This window comes from Ambystoma mexicanum, chromosome 1p (assembly GCF_040938575.1).
Source record: "Ambystoma mexicanum isolate Mex_15411 chromosome 1p, UKY_AmexF1_1, whole genome shotgun sequence".
NCBI classification, from domain to species: domain Eukaryota; kingdom Metazoa; phylum Chordata; class Amphibia; order Caudata; family Ambystomatidae; genus Ambystoma; species Ambystoma mexicanum.
The window spans coordinates 1,445,274,311-1,445,291,908 of record NC_090921.1 but is presented as its reverse complement, the minus strand read 5'-3'; positions in this window follow the sequence as shown (position 1 = coordinate 1,445,291,908).

Below are 17,598 nucleotides of genomic sequence, written 5' to 3'. Positions count from 1 at the left end.
CCTTTCTGGCTTAGCCCACACCCCTAGCCACACCCCCAGCCACACCCCAACACATCCACACCCCTACCGCCCTACTTACCTTTCTTCCAACTGGCTGGGTCCTGTGACGTCTGTTCCCTTTCACTTCTGTGATCGGGAACTGGCGCTGCCGGGTGCTTTCCTTTGTTTTCTTCTTTTTCGAGACAGCTGCAGGGGTGTCCCCCACAACACCTGCTCACAATATAGTGAGCAAGGGTGCAGCGGCCACCCCCGCAACCCACACAGCATTTTTTTGTTTTGTTTTTGGGATAGCTGTATGGGACACCCCCACAGCCGCCGCTCACAATATAGTGAGCAAGGGTACAGGGGACACCCCCGCATCCCCCAGCACTGAATGGGTGATTTGGTCGAGCTTTTCGGGCATTTGGATTTTCACGCATTCTGTATGTTTTCGAACATTTTCACAGAAGCCGGGAACTAATGTACTTTAATCAAATGTGCTAAGGGTCTACACAGTGTCTCCATTTTCCCCCACAGTTTAATGGAAAGAATTAAGGCAGGCAATTCCCAACCCAATTTGCTTTCAACAGACAGGGTGGTTTTCTATGGGGAAATAATTTGAATGAGATTTAAGTTGTGTGAAGGGCCTACCCAGTTTCACCCCCAACCCTTTACCCACAAATCGAAAGGGATAAAGGCAGATGGCTCCCCAAGCAATTAATGGCTTTGGGATATCTAGTTACATGGGCACTCTCTGCCTTTTGCTCAGGATGGCAGCCAGATTTTTAGGACCCTATTCTGGTAGGCAGCTCACGTCAGGCCTCTCCCACAGCAAGGTCCCTCCATATAGACATCTCTCAGATAGGGCTCCCAGGTTTCCAGGCAAGGTTGACCCTGATGGTCTTGATAGCTCTCCTTTCCTCTCGGCTATTTGTTCCTCTTTAGTGTCCAGCAGCAGGCTCTCTCCTGGAATCAAGTAAAAAAGCCCTGTTCTGATGCAAGCATCCCCTCTTATAGCGCTGATGACACTCAAACATGGTCATAATTCCCACGGTAAGGTTTGGCTAGCACTCTCCCTTCACCTCCCACCAAGACGCTCACTGGCTGCTGATAGGACCAGAAGTAGGGGATATGTATGATGTAGACTGAGGGAGGAGAAAAATGTGTCATCCCAAAGTAACATGTGGGTGTTACATTTTGTGTTCTGAAGAACCTCACAATGTGGTAACTCCCTTAATCTTTCAGATAACCACATGAATATATATTTTTTTGAGTTCTTTATTTTATCCCGAGTCGGACAATACTAATTTTATTTTGGCATGCCCTTCCTGGTTGGAGCTACCATTTTTCATGGTTTGCTGCTGCACTGAAATACTAACACTGCATACTTCTAACATTAATTTCCCTGTCTATTAATCTATTAATATTTCCAAATCCTCAGATTTATGAAAATGGCAGATCATACTTTTGATCATAACTTAAGTTATGTTATCACAAACATTTCATTTTTGCATGGTCCCAATTGGCTTTTAATCCCCTTTAAATTTAACCGAGGGTGGGCTCAAGAGGACACACAATGATCTTTTTATTTAGGAAAAATGTGTTCAATGTTTAATCAATAGCACTGCAAGCAATAGTTTCATTTCTCCTGAAGCATGTGACCAGCAATCTGCTCGAACTAATGTGTATCCTACCTTCTTCTGCTGCGCTTCAAAGGGTCTTTGTTCAGAGCTAATGCACATTTTATGTCAAACCAGACCTTAAGTAAATCCCATAATTTCAATCTACTTCTTTGTATACCGTAGCATTTAAATTGACAACCAGACCTGTTTTCTTGGAGGGCCTAGCCCCAAATGTCTTGAGTTCAGATTGTCAAAGTGTCTTTGCTCAGAGCTAATGTACCATTAATGGGAGGGCCTGACCTTAAGGTCACTTCTGCAGGCCATATTATCAGCTACTAACCACAATTCTGTTATCTTTCTCTGTACATTAAGCATTTACGTAAAACCAGCCTGCATTCCTGGTATCCATCAACCAAAGGGCTGCAAGGTCAGAGTCCAGATACACTATTCTTTTCACAGCTCAATTGGGGATTTCAGCTCAGAGGGATAGCCTTTCTCTTACAAATGTCATTTTGATTTGCTGAGATGAAGTCTCTTTACTCCACATGAAGGAAATTTGTCATTTGACTTTAATTTTCAAAGGTAAGGCATCATTCCTCCTTTTTAGCTTCCAGATGCACAGGATCAAAGTTGATATTTACAGGAAGTCAGCATCTGCAATGCCACATGTACTTGGAATCCATCAACCGCAGTTCACAATATTTCAGTTCTGAGTCTCACTCTTTTCCGGCTGAATGCCTGTACTTTCTAACGAAAGTGAGGGAGGCCCATTCCTGTTCATTCACTAGGCCTCATGTTGAAATCACTGTTTAGTACTGGCTTTTATATTTCGATGGAACTCCACAATGAGCCAGCTTCACTCTCAAAATGGGGCTAGCATGACCTCTCCATCTCTGTCTCTCCGGGGCTGTCATTTTACCCCACAGTCCATTATCCATCCTGAAGCTACATTCACTGAACTACTCACCTTTACACAGACTCATACACATTCAAATGAAACCTTCACCCACCCCTCAATCCATCGACCTACTTGCCACCCATTCATCATACACCCACCCGCCATTGATTAATTCATTCACTCGCTCACCCATACATGCAATTCCTCCCTCAGTCACCAACTCAAAACCAAAAGAAATCCATTCTTACAGCCATTACCAGACTTGACTCACACACAAACTCACCCTTCAATAAACACACCTTTTCACTTCATAACAACAGACCCATTTTGGTAGCAATTATCTTTTTTTAAGTATTGCTATTCACCTTACTACAATCATAGTCCACCAACCCCCATTTCAATCCAATACACAGAAAGTGATTGTAGCGTCCCTGCTCTGTCCTGCAGTTCAACAGGCCAGTGTCCTGCTGAATGTGTCTGTGAATGGGAAATGCAGCCTGCAGTGAAAGCTAAAAAGGATGGCTTTGCCAATGTTTGATATTTTTTTTGTGCAGGTGCTTAGCTTTAAATCTCTGTCTGATTCCCAGTATTGTTTCTGTTGTATATTTTTATACATAGTTGAAAATATGTATTTAAAAAAGTGTTATGATTACTACTGATGAAAATATACATTCTACTCGATTGGCATAGTGAATTTTTCACCAGGCATGGCTGCAGGTGCCGCACATAGTTGAAAATATGTATTTAAAAAGGTTTTATGATTACTACTTATGAAAGTATACATTCTACTCGATTGGAATAGTGAATTCTTCACCAGGCATGGCTGCAGGTGTGCCGTGGGCACACTACTCTCAGGGCTTGGCTGCAGGTCATATCCAGTGGGAGTTGCAGACAGCGATAATGCAGCTTTGGCATTGCCACAAGCTATTTCATGGGGGCACTAATGACAAGGCATGGCCTTACACCATTTCCTGTAGGGAGCACAGGTGGATGCGGTCACAGATCATGCAGGAGTCCCACCCACATGGTATGGCTGCAGTTATGCCCTGGGAGTAGTGTGTCCACATGTGTCATCACAAGTGACGTGCACTTGCTAACTATTCCTTTTGGACACGAGTGACAATAGGAGCTCATGAAAAACACTAGTACCTCAAACTGATTATACTCCCTCATAACTTAAATTCGGTCAAAGACAAAACAAAGCCCAAATGGGGAGTAAAGATTATTTTCGAGAGCAGACTTTCCATGCCAGTGTGTATATGACTTATGGGTTTCAGCCTATGAATCGCCTGTTCTATTATGAAGAATGTTTCACTCGTGGTGTTTGTCTCTCACTTCACATTGCATCAGACTCCCAGCCCTTACTTCTGCAGACAGCAGCCCGAGTACTGAACTCTGTCATTGCCTCTTTGACTCTCTTTTACTCACTACCACTCTTTCTCTTGCTCCTCCTTGGCACTCTTTCCCTCTTTCTCCTCCCTCCTCGCAGAACCCCATTCAGTTTCTCTACCAAACCCTGAAGCATTGGCTTTGCCAGTGCTTGTAGGTTTGGGACACGCATGAACATGCAGGATCATACCAAGTTCTTCAAGCATATGAGAACCTATTCTAGAGTCTTTTTTCTACAAATAGAAATTAAGTGAACATATAGTAGATTGACCAACAGTAATACTGAAAATAAGGGACCCATGCAGCATCATAGTAAGAAGGCAAATCTTAAATGAATATAGTTCAGAACCAAACAAATTAATACCGTTTTTTCGTTGCATTTTAAAAAATGTACCAACTTATCTCATAGTCAATGAGCATGCTCTAGTCATCAATCAATGCTGTGAGAAACATTCAACTAATGAGTGTCAAAATGCATTACATTTATTTGTTAAGGTAATTAGTTAACAGTAGTCTGCAGGGATGTGCTCATTAAGTGCATATGTTTTCTTACACTCACACCTTCCTGTTCATGCTCTGCAATATGTTGAATTCCTTAACGTCGCATTAGATTCACTTCGGTATTTCTCTTACATCTTTGTGGACTGGCTGTGTAGCCTCTTTCCCCAAATGTCGTTGGTACAATTTGTCATTTAAATAGTCAATATGATGTCCACAGGTATTTTTGTTTTTTTACTGAGAACCCTCTCATGTCAGTATAGATTAGTAGTGGGACTAATAACATGGTGCTTATTTTCGTATGTGCACCCCCTATACAAGTGGGATATGCATACCAGAATGTTGCACAATATGCCACAGTGCCATGAGCTATAGTGCTACTCAGTGTGGCAGTTAACATTGCTCCATGTTCTGGGTTGCTGATCCATGTACCACCGTTTTTGCTAAATGTGCCTTTCATGTGTTCATTGTGCCAAAGTGATGTTCACAGTGTCTAGTTTAATACGACTTTCTCCCCCTCTGTGGGGGGTGGACATGGCCGGTAAAGGCCCACGAGCCTGAGCCTGAGTAGGCTGGATCCGTACAACAAATTCACAGCACTCCACATGTTTTGTATTCGTCCCTGAACCTCCCCCAACAGCTATTTGGTGTGAAACAGAGCCTGCTCCATTGTTTATGCTGTCTGGTAAGGCTGTAAAAGGCATCACTTTTGCAATATGTGCTCAATATGAAAATGATACAGGAAATTCCACCTCAGGGTGGGCTTTTCTGGTGTTCCTTTCCCTCCATTCCCTGCAATATGAGGCACTCAGGGGATGACATCAAAAGGCAAGAGTCACTTTTCAGGTGGACAGGGGACCCCTTAAAGCAGGCTTTTCAATCCCCTGTGGTCTTCTAGTTATAAAAGATAAAGTCTCCCACTCATTCTTTGATTAATTTTAGTACCTTCAAGGACATCAGAAAGTATTAATTAGGACCTCTTTTTGGAAAGTTGATCTTTCCAAAGCCCTCAGACATCGAGGTGAAGAAGGAGTGCTAAAAGTCAGGGCCATTCTTTGTTCCCTATCACACTCCGAGGGCATATTGGGGGTGACTCTTGCTAAGTGCGAAGACCTGACACTCTGCTTGCAAACCTTCCTGTGATGGAAGAGCAGAGATTGAGACGGACCCATCCTATTCAGGAGCCACCTGCGGTGGGTCTCAGAGCAGCTGGAGAGCCAGAACAGCCAGGATCCCGGGTGTTTACATTCAAATTGATGCAAGCCACGTTCAAACCACTTTCAACACCTTGAAACCCAGGCGACCTGCCGGTGCTGCCGTTTGCATTCACTCGAACTTCGAACTACCTAGGTTTGCATCCATCAAACTGGCTCAAAGCCACATTGCCACAAATTTTCTTCATAAAATGTCCAGTTTGAGCATCCATGCAGATGACTTTAAACCACTGCATCAAACCAAGCATCTAATCGGCAGGATTGTGCATTGTAGTTTGACACAAACCACTGAATCGTCACATAATGCATTGACCTGAACCAGCATTTCCCATCATTTCAAACCATGCTCAATCATCAAAATACTTCTGGTGATCCATCGACCTGCATCACTCGATGCCCACTTCGAACTACATCGAACCAAATGGAAGATGACTCGCTGCCTGGATCGACACGACTCACTACAATCTAACCCACATCGTCAGTACCTCGATGCATGCTTTAGCATCATCAAACAGCTTGATATCCGAATCATGTACTGCAACTGACCTTGTCCCCCAGTTCACCTTTTTGGGACCTAGAGACTGATTAAGTACCTTTTGCATATTTTTTCACCAAGGCATATCCTGTTCAATCCAAATTGTGCATTTCTTGATTTTAATGACAAAATCCAATTTACCTACCGCACCAAAAGACCTAAAATACAAACCTTCAAAAGTTTGAACCTTTTGTGGTATTTATGTTTTGGTGGGGTAGGTAAAAAAATAAATAAAAGCAAAGGCTGCGGGGGCTGCGGGGGTGTCCCCAGTAACAGCCCGCTACTATACTGTACATTATAGTGAGCGGGAGACACCCCCGCAGCTGACCCGAAAAAAAACAAAGTAGAAAAAAGACTGCAGGGTTGTCCCCGCCACACCCTGCTCACCATACTTTACAATATATTGAGCAGGGTTTCGGTGGACACCCGTACAGCTGCCCGACAAAAAAAAAAAAAATGAAAAGGACCCAGCGGCACCGGTTCCCGATCAGTCCTGTTGCTGGGACACCGTGCTTTGAGGTGAAAGGTAAGTAGGGGGTGGGGGTGTGTTGAGGGTGTGGGCAGGGGTCTGGGCATGGGTTATGTTTTGGGGTTGTTTTACCAGAAATGTCTGCATGAGAAATGTATGAACATTTATGTATATCGTACATTTCTCATGCGGTCATTTCCGCCACAGTAAAACAAACCCAATTCATCCAGACAGCTTATACATTCCTGTTCTGCATCTACTGTCTTTTTTTTACAGGAGTAGGTTTTTGATAGTGTGTTTAATGGTTGTATGATTGATCGGTTTAATTGAAGTATGTAATTTTTATAGAACCTTGATTGGACATTATTTGTTTTGTGGAACTATTGTACTATTGCTGTTTGGGAGGCTGTTGTCTCACATTCACACCCGTTCAAAGAGTATAGCCTTTCCTTAATCCACGTTACCAGAAAAGATGTAGGAGGTATATCTCTTGGCTGTGCATCTTTTACCTTTATTATTGGGATCACTGTTGGTCTGCAGAAGTGTGAGTGTTCAGTAGGTGGTTAAGCAACTACTCATCCTTGTACTCCTGAAGAGCAGAAGTCATGTTGTCACACCTGTGGCAGCAGTGGTATGGTATGGTAATGTTTATTTATAAAGCACTTGTGTGATTTCATATAGAGTGTGCCTACAACTTAGTCATCCAAAATGAAAAGCATACAGTTGACATTAAAAACAATGAAAGGCATGTTATAAATGCTGCAATTAGAATCTGCAGTAGCACAGTGAGGATGCTGCATCAGGCGCCCTGTTATGGTAAGAGAGGGGGCTCCCTCCTGGCATCGAGGTTAGCAGGACAAAACGGCAGGAAAATGCCAACACTTTTCTGGAAGCTGGGGGATTGGAGTGTCAGAGTAAACGCAAAAGGATTCCTGGAGTGGGATGTGGGAGTATCTCAGGTGTTGGCACCCAAGGGCAGCATAGGCCCCACATTTCCAAAGATTTCTTCCAACCACCATCTGAGACATGAGGAATCAACATTTTGAGGTAATTACACATCAGCCCTTAATGTATCTGAGCTGATGTGCTACAGGTAACAAAGCTGACACAAGGGCATATCTAATTCAGCCAAATGCAAGAAAATGCTTGAAAATTGCGAAATGGAGTTACACCAGCATTTACAAGACACGAGTGACATACAGCTTGGGGAGTTTGTAAAGGCTGCAGCCAAATATGTAAGCACTCAAGTCCACAAAAAGGCCAAGTGCATACATTCAAATCAGAGGCAACTGATAGTGGTAAACATAAGGAGAGAAAGGACAGAGGTTCTGACTAACCTTCTAAGAAAGGTGCCAAACACACAAAGGGAGAACTCAGACTTGTGGTATGTCAACTCCCACAGGAAAGTAGAAGAAGGGCACCGGTAGCACTAAGGCAACCACACCCTTAACACCCAGGAGTGTTTTCTGTGTGGGGCTTGGCACATAGAGCGGGGAATCGAGCCTGCAAGGGGAAACCCAAACCGGCCTGTCCAGCTGCTGGACTGCTGGTAGGGCCCTTAGTAAATATATGATACCTTCATTGAAAATCCCTTGTTAACAAAAAAACGCCTCTTTGGCTATGATTGGATTAAAACAACAAAGCAATTCCACACATATAGCTCCATGAGCCATTTGAGGCATGAGCACAAAAGACGAGGATCTGTCTGGAAAATACTACTTTTATTCCCGAATAGACACTGTCTGGGAATTTTGCTAAGGCTGAGATAGAATTTAGTACTAACAAAGCAGATATTGATTAGAAGGAACCAATTACCACCACAAGAAAGTAATTGTAGGTTGTTAGGCAAAATTATATGCAGTACCCTTTGGGAACACCACACACAATTAAGACTACAAGTGATAGTACAAATTCACCTTTGGTACACACCTGTACTACACAGTAAAGTGGCAGCAATGGCTAAGCAGCCAGACTTATCTCAAGAGCAAGTGAGCAGTATCAGATAGTTACACAAAGGACAGCAATTACTATGATTCAAACAAACACTGACTCAAGGTTTCTGAGTAAAAGAATATACATTTATTTACACATTAGTTGTAAAATATTTCATTAAAGTAAAGCAGTTTCAAAATCACACTTTTAATACACCACACCACTCCCAATAGGTTCCAGACAAGTTAAGCTAAAATGAAGTGGTAGCAAAATGGCACTCCAGAAATTTAAAAGGGAGGGAAAGGCACATTTAGGCAGAAATTGAACAGCACCAACAGGTAAGTAAGCAGGGAAATCTAGAAAGAGGAACTACAGTGATGGAATCAAATAAAAAGGGCCAAAGTCAATAGGTAAAAAGTGTTTTGCTCAAGATCACACACACAGCTCAGGGTAGTTTGCGGTTAAGTCTTTGCCAAGAGTTCCGGACGAAGTTGGTCGACAGAAAAGTTAGTTTAAAGAGAAGAGGACAAGCCCTCATATTGGAGAAAGATTTCACACACTTTCACCGTGGCTGAACGAAACGAGCAAGCGGATTTGCACAGTACCTTTAAATGGAGAAGACGCTGTAGCTGAGGCTGACATTCCTGCAAGTTCCTGCAGGCTCACGGTTCCTGAAGCGACTGTTCCACTGACACAAAGTAGGAAAACTGGAGGGTCCTGCACTGCCCAGGGAAGAAACCAGCAGCAGAGCAAAACAATGAATAAAATGTGCGCTCCTTAAAACCCAAGCAGGGTCCGACCTTCCTGGCTATCCTGCCCACTGTAGCTCTGTACAGCGAATTCGACCAGAGGAGGGAGTCCTGGCTTGCAGTTTGGGCGAACTGGTTGGTCCCACCAGCTCTGGGGAAGAAGATTCCTGGAGGATCTTCTCTGTTGTTGGATTTTGAAAATTCGTACCTGCAGCAGGGCTTCACCGGGTGTTTCAGTCGTGGTAGGGGTCCTCTTCTGTCAGCTCCTCTTCGATTCTTTCGTTCCAGTGGCGACTCTGCCTTTCCAGCCCCAGAGACCTGCTTTTCATGCAGTTTTCCCCCATTCACACAGCCTGGCTGTCAATCACACAGCAGGGTGGCTGTCCCGCCGGGACCGTGACCTAGCCAATCAAACAGGAGAGCGACCTGGATTACCAAGGGGTCCTCAAACCCCTCCCTTACATCCTGCCTACTCATATTTTCAGGTGCCTAAGGAGGGCTTCTGTGCAGAAGCCTGTGAAGGACGGTGAACAAAGGAACCAAACCTGGTTTGGCGTGCAGAGAAAAACACGAGAAAGACATTTTCAAATAGAAATGGCGAATACACCGAGCCGGAACCAAATGAAAACAAATATAGTCCAGCGGATTTAAGTTCGAGGCTACCAAGTTAGCCTAGAACAATACCAAGGTTATTTAAGATAACCGTGGTAGGAAAATTAGGATAGTTACCACTGCCACCGGCCAAGTCTTTTAACCTTTTCCAGTACTCCATGTAAGATAGTGTGTACTGGGTCTATGATTTTAAAGAGACAATTAAAGTTAATGGTAACTTTTAAATGTTCTGGGAGACAGTATTCACTTCCAGAAAATGGAGACTGAGTTGGGAAGTCTGAAAGAAAACCCTATGTCACTGCACTGAGAGTGCTGTGTAAAACACAGTAAAAAGATAATGCATGTGGAGTAGGTGAGGCTCCACAGTCTCTGAACACAAGAAAAAGTTAAACACACACAGCAAAACACATGTAAGAGTGGGATAAAAGGCTCACACTCTTACCAGGTGAAAAAAAAAAAAATCCTAGAAATCCAGCAAAGCTGCTGAGGGACTCAGTAGGTAATGGAAATTAGCCATTTTGGAGAATTCTCCCTAACATAGGTTCTGTGGTATAAAAGGTGAATATGTTAGGTACCTAATTTTGGAATGTGGGGCATTGAAAGACTTAAGGCAAGTCCACTTGGGTACTTTGCAAAATTACTTCACATATACATCAGATGATATTGTATGGAGTCGCTGCCTCCATATTCATAATACTCATGAAGGGTTCGCCGTGTCGGGTTTTCTTAAAAGTATTAAGTTGGGGTAGGTTATGATGATGATCATAAAATGAATGGTTGGTCTCTATCCTTTCCCTTCTTGGTTAACTTTCAAACTTTCGATATCGATTCTGATGGTTTGAATTTTGTAATAATAATTATTTTACTGTATTTGAATAATTGTCTAATGGATTGGTGTTAATTGATTTAGGAAATTTTATTTTTCTCCTGATTGTCTTTTTTCTCTACTTTTAAGTTGTTTTAGTGTTTTATATATTCATTTAATTTTCTGTATGTTGTAAACTGTAAAAGTTTGTATAAACCATATGCAATTAACAAACATGTAGGCTTCTTAACAGATGAAATCCCACTAGGTCAGGGAGAGGTAAAACCTCCCTCACTGTGTTGCATTCAAGGACTCCATTTGAGTAGGGTGCCTGTTGGGTAATGTCCTCCCTGACCCACCCATAGTCACAACAGTTAGTAGAGTGGATGCTTTGAGAGCAGTAAAGGAGGAAGCACTTTAGGGAAATAGCCCTGAGGCTTTCTCAGTTAGACAGTGTGAGAGACCAGTCTCACAGATAACTCCCACTCTAGGCCTGAAGTTCCTGAGGCACAGACTCCTGTGATAAAGATCTATGTGTCCACCAAGGTGAGTATGGCTTTTGAACTGGAGTGAGTGATCCCAGAGTTGTCCCCTTACATGAAAAAGGAACCTAAGATGCTAGTTTCAAACCTGAAGTGCCTGCCAGAATTGAATGAACTGCTTTCAGCTGGACACCTAGGTCAGGTTAACTTTTTCTAGGTACAGAGGTGCTGTCCCACTAGGCAGGTCTGCATAAGCAGGCAAGAGAGCAGGCACAGAGGTCCTGAGCCATCCTAAAACAGGGAACAGGTATACGGCAAAGAGCCTTCCAAGTGCACAGATAAGAAGGCAAGTATTCTGAGGCAGGGTACAGCTGGAAATTGGTTGTTCACCCAGGTCCCAGGCATTTCCTACAGGACTTGGATTTTGACACACTTGCTGGTCACTTAGAGAAGAATGGGACATCTGGCAGCTTGTCAGATCACTTTTACAAACAGTGCATTGTGCCCAATATGGTAAAGGTACTGGCCAGCCAGGAGAGATAAGCCAGACCCCCTTAAATCCACTAACTGCGGTTGGGTGGTCTTGTGCGAGGAAAGGTAAACTCTCTCATGTGACATGTACCCAGGAGTTCATAGCTTACAGGGGACATTTCATGCCTGTGACTATGCAGATAGCACAGATAGATCAGGAGATCCCTGCCTGCCGAACAGCTTCGCAGCACTGGAAAGGTGATTTATACAGGGCCACAGTGCTAGAACTCACAGACTTGGGCAAGGGATTTGAAAGTCATACAGGCACCTGTAAATCTGGAATTGAGTAGAATCCACACAGCTAAGCTCAGAAGTTGTTGATTAGCCCATTGCCTACCTTCATAAGTGGCTGAGGGGAACAGAGAAAAACTTTACTGACATTAATCAGCAGGCTTCAGAGCCTGGGATTTGGGTCATACCTCTACAGAGATTACAAATGGACATACTACCTATGCCTCTATAAAGGGTATGGATGGCATCTATTATATTTTCTCACTTTGATGATGATCCTTAACCTTAGAAGGGTAGTTCTAAACTTGTTTGGCTGCCCCTGTGAATAATTCCCATTTTGATTTTTAATATATGATACAATATTGTGGGTAATTCTACCTAAAAAAGGGTGGTTTACTAACGAGGCTCCCCTTTCCTTAAGGTCCATGCCAAATGCATAGTATACATCGATGCTTTGCTTCATCAGCTTCCTCATGTGCAGTCCCTGCTCTCCAGTCGCGGAGAGAAGGTTCAGAAGGGAGGGGTACCCTGTTTCACAGTTTCTGTGGCAGCCAAGTCACCAGAGTGCAGAGGTTGCATTTATGTCTACACCTCTGTTCCAAAACCACCAACATTATGCTACACTACCCACATGGTGGCAGGATAATCTGGAAATAGAAGACATACCTATTTTGGAATGGTGGTTGGTAGTTCACATAACTATTGAATCCACATTGATTTGTATCATACGAGTGTCAGCCTTGTGAGCTCTGATAGCTACGAAATTCTGTGGGAATTTCAGACGCCTGTCTATATGTATTTCAGTGAATGGAACAAAAGGCAGGATGCATGCTTTTGTTGACTCTTTGGAAGGAAAAGTAACTCCTCTCTTGCCAAGCCAAGGAGATGCCCTGAGAGCCTGGCTTTAATGAGCATATTCCATACCAAAGCCTGCTCCCACTAGAGGGCTGTACATCAGAACGCATTTGAAGCTACAGACTGGGAAAGGGATACATTTAGAACAGTCAGGAAGTGGGTTTGAGGATGGATGCTTTCATCATACCTTTCTATAGTATTGGGAGGATGGCTCAGGGTTAACATGCTCGCCTTGGAAGCAATACAACACAAAGCGACACAGGTTCGATCCCCGGATCCGCGCTTAGAAACCTCTGGGTATTAAGCGCTTTATAAATAACCTATCATATATCCTATCATATGGACTTTCCTCTCTTTTCTGTCCCCTCCACATACTGTGGAACAAGGCACACTGAGTATGACATCAGAAGGCGAGGTTAAATTGTCACAAGGACATCCTAGAGAGTCTCTGGACTGCTACGTACACAGCAGGGTGGCTTGGCAGCACAAATATAAGTTGATTTCCAAAGAATTAGGCCCCAACCATACTTTCACATGAAGCCTTAACCAGGGAGTCGTGCACACCATGAAATAGCGGTTTGTGTCCTTGGCATATGCGGACGAGTACACGATAGTAACAAGAACAGATTTTTAGCATGGGAGAGCAGCAGGTTTTGCGAATAGCTTGGGTTGCCAAGATGTCTTGTCAAATGGGAGGAAAGGAGATCACTGTGGGCCTCATTACGACCCAGGCGGTAAGTTACCGCCTGGGTCGTACCCTTACCACCATGGTGTAAACTACGTTTACACCATGGTGGATGGCGGATTTACCGCCCCATTCTAAGGTGAGTGGGGCGGTAAATCCCCATTTCCCATTTTACCCTTCCCCATTCCCATTTTTGCCCCATAGGGCATAATGGGAGTGGGGAAGGCGCTAATTACGCCACCGTAAATTACGGTGGCGTAATTAGCACCATGGTCCCTTAGCGCCATGGATTTTAACGCCTGCAAAAAGCAGGCATTAAACTCACCATGGCGCAAAGGGACCTTGGAATCAGGCGTTAAGGGTCAATGTTAAATGTATTGTCATTTAAAACAATACTTGAAATATACACTGTTTGTCACTCTGCCTACTAACCCACCAAGATGCAGATCAAAATATGCTTAATAATGCATACCTTCAGCGCCACGGCGGAGCTTGTAAATTTGTTTTGTTCTCTGTTAGTGTAAATTAAAAAACTCCTTTTTTGTTAACCTTGCATCCTTCGGTGTTTTTTTGTCTATTGAGCTAGCAGCTATCTAGCTCCACTGCAAACCTGGTGACCCTATGTCACGCTTTTGGTCAGGGTAGTTTTGACTCATTTTTCTCTTATTGGATTTTTACTAGCACATGGTCTTGGCTGCCTGCTTTAATGGGTTTGAGAAAAAGCCAGTGAAGAGGTGCGCACTCCCAGGTTGAGTGATGAAAAGCGTGAGCATTAGGAAGAATATATTCATAATTGTCATCATATCGCCAGGGTTAGGTCAGAAAGATAGGTCTTGGTTTTCACATTGACCTGCTCTTCAAAACGTATGTATGGGTATAAAAGTAGGTGTAACAAGACATAACATAATGTAGAGCGAAGTAAAACGATGTCATGTGACCTATCTTCTCTGACATGAACAGTTTGAGAGGCGCTTAGAAGCCTAGTGGATGTGAATGTTTGGAAACGGGTTGAGAAATATTTTTAGACAATTTGGCACAACTCACAGATATTGAAAAGTTTTCGAAGGCTCAGTGAAAGTCATGTTTCTTTTCTATGTGTTGTGTATTGATTCTATTTTAGTTATAAAAGGCAATACTAGAAGACTGCTGTGTTTTTATTGCTCCGTCTATTGCCCATTTCAAAACACGAAGCCCAAAGTGGTTGTTTATCGCTCTGTTGGAAAAGCTGGATGGCCACTATATACATGAGAAATAAATACATTCAGTTAGCATGGATCTGTTGTGACCATTCCTGGTATGAAATAACACATCCCAGGCCTGCGTTTACTGCCTGTTCTTCTCAATGCAACCTAGGGCATTTTCATCACTGTGCCAATAAAGGCATGGGATTTATGGTTGTTGCTTTTTAATTCATTCAGTTCTCTGTTCACTCTGAGGTTAATGTTGTTGATCCGATTCCTCTTGAAACAAATACAACCAATATGTGCTGACAATGACAGGGACTTTTGACATTGGAAACGGAGGTCACAGTTAATCTTATATATATAGACTGCATGGACATTATTATCCATATTAAAAAAAAACTCCTCTTCATCATTGTCATTTTACAGCTTCTCTGTTGAGAAACTCACATCACAGATTTTCTGTAATTTAGCTGCTCCTCTTTTACTGCAGTTGGACTGATAAAATACTAACCTGCCTGACGCCATTTAAAAGTGACTCCTATTTGTCTGGAAATGTTATTTGTTTTTAATTGTAACACGCACAAAGAAATAGCATGTAAATGGTGTCATTGCTTTAGAGCAGAGATCTGCACCTGGGGCTCACCAGATGTTTTGGACTTTGACTCCCATGAGGCGTCAGCACTGACTATGCTCGGCAGGCAAGATGGGAGCTCCACTCCGTAACATCTGGAGAGCTAAGGTTTGCAGACCCCTGCTTTTGAGCAAACCTTTTGAAACCCTTGCCAAATGCTCATTTGCACATTTGCGTAACAGAAAAGGCAACATAGGTCGCCCAAATAGTGTATAGTTACGGAATGTCAAATAACCATGGCTTCTCGGGAAGGCAAGCCTATGGAAGAGGCATGAATGAACATTTCAGTTGCGCAAGTAGCGTGGTGATGTCAAGAGTGACATGGGTGGTGACAATGGGAGTGGGGACGTCATTGAACATGGCACAGCGGGCGAAGGGAGACACAGAGCAGGTGCAGAGCGAGAAGTCCAATGGAGGAGAAACCTGAAGGGTGGGTGATTAGGTATAGTAATGGGGTCGATTGTACAGTGCCGGCACAGGGTGGGGGTGCAGGGTGCCTTAGGGGGTAATATCATAAGGGCACTTTGATCAATATATGAAATGTAGAGGAGCCATTTTAGCATAGACCCACATTAGGAAAGCATTTTTTTTTTGCACACATCTCAAAATAATAAAGGGCTGCAAGCTGTGGTGACAGCAGTGATTTATTTTAATATTCAACAGACAAATTGCGCAGAAATGTTGCAAGACTGAAGTTTCCCAAGAGAGCGCAGTCCCAGCACAGTCACTCTAATAGATACTTTCGAGGCACCAGGGGGTGCAAGAAGAATTGGCAGATAAATAGAAATTTAGTACAGAACATTAAAATCCAGCCATATTGTGGTACAGTTTTTCAGACTACATTTGGCAACGAGGCGCAAAAAGATTGCTGGGGGGCCAAAGCAATTGGGTAGGGATTATGGAGCGCTTGACAGGGAACTGATCAGCAGAGGGAGGTTTCAGTGTGTCCCTAGGATGCAGCATTGTAAAGTGTCCTCGTTAATGTATGCTGGGCTCAGCATTGGTCAAACTTGGTGAGAATGTCTCGCACCGTGCCATCTCAAGATGCCCAATCAGTAGGCAGGAAGGTATCCATTTGTATATCGGACACTGCCAACCAAAGGAAAACAAGTGTTTTTAACCGATCGGCAAAGAATTGTATTGTCCAATCGTCGTCACTTAACATATATTTGTATGTAGAGGAGTGACGTAGTTCCACCAATTAGCTCCTGTGACCTGCAGTAAAAATGTAACTAAAATGTTGTGTGATACATTTTTAGTTTTTGGTTTAAAATGTGTAGCCGCAGTGGGCGTCATCGCAAGCTAATTTCAGTCAGTATACTTCCACAAGTTCTGTCTGAACAGTGCTTCCCAGTTGTTTGGGTCCAATAAATCTCTATTACTTCTTGCTTGATGTACGCTCCTTTTTTGGATTGGCTTTTCTGTTCCTGTGATTACTTATACCGAAGATCCCCTGATACATTGTGGAGGCTGTAGCAAGATCCTCAGTTCCCTCTGTAAGCTGAGGGTATTCTTGCCGCACTCCTGGAGGTGCGGGGCAGGCAGGCTAAGACCAGTTTGAAGTGCACTAACGAGGAGGCCCTGCAGACGCCGAGTTTGCAAATATCTGCCTGGTCCTGAGCACCGCCCGTGCTCAAGGTACAGTGCAGGCCGTGGGGGAAGTCTCTGCACTGAGAGGACTTGAGTGTCTCTAGAGCACATGAGTGTACACTTGCATCCAACAGGGGGAAGGATGATCAGCCATAGTAGTAATAGATATTAGTTCTATCCCTCCAATAGGGAGAGGGTATGCGGTGTGCACATCTCTAGTAGACCAGAGGACTGTGTAGATAGTGGAAGACTTCCATTAAATGGAGTGGGCCGTAGTGCAGGTGAATGTATAGTTGTGTTAATCTTAATGGGGATTAAGATAAGACAGTATTGAGGTGCTTCTTATTGGTGAGAAGCATGAGCAGTAGAGTAGAAATATTGTGCTGGCTGAGGTGAAAGGGCTGGCACAAGAGTGTTTTTTTAAACAGTAGAGCTTACAGTTTAAGTAGCATGGTGTCCCGAGGAGGAGATGGACCAGGTAGTGGTATAATGAACAAGTTTATTTGGTAGCTAGAATTGTGTGGGCCTTTGGAGAGGACTATTTAGTTTGATAAAAATAATCTTGTGGGTGTGTGGCGAGGGCATTGAGTGTTGTTGGATTGAAGGTGTAAATGTAAGGAGAGATGAAGTGGGAATGAGGTAAGTGGAATGAATAGTGTGTGTGGCTGAGGTGTGCGGTGTTGAGTGAAAAATGTGTAATGGCTATG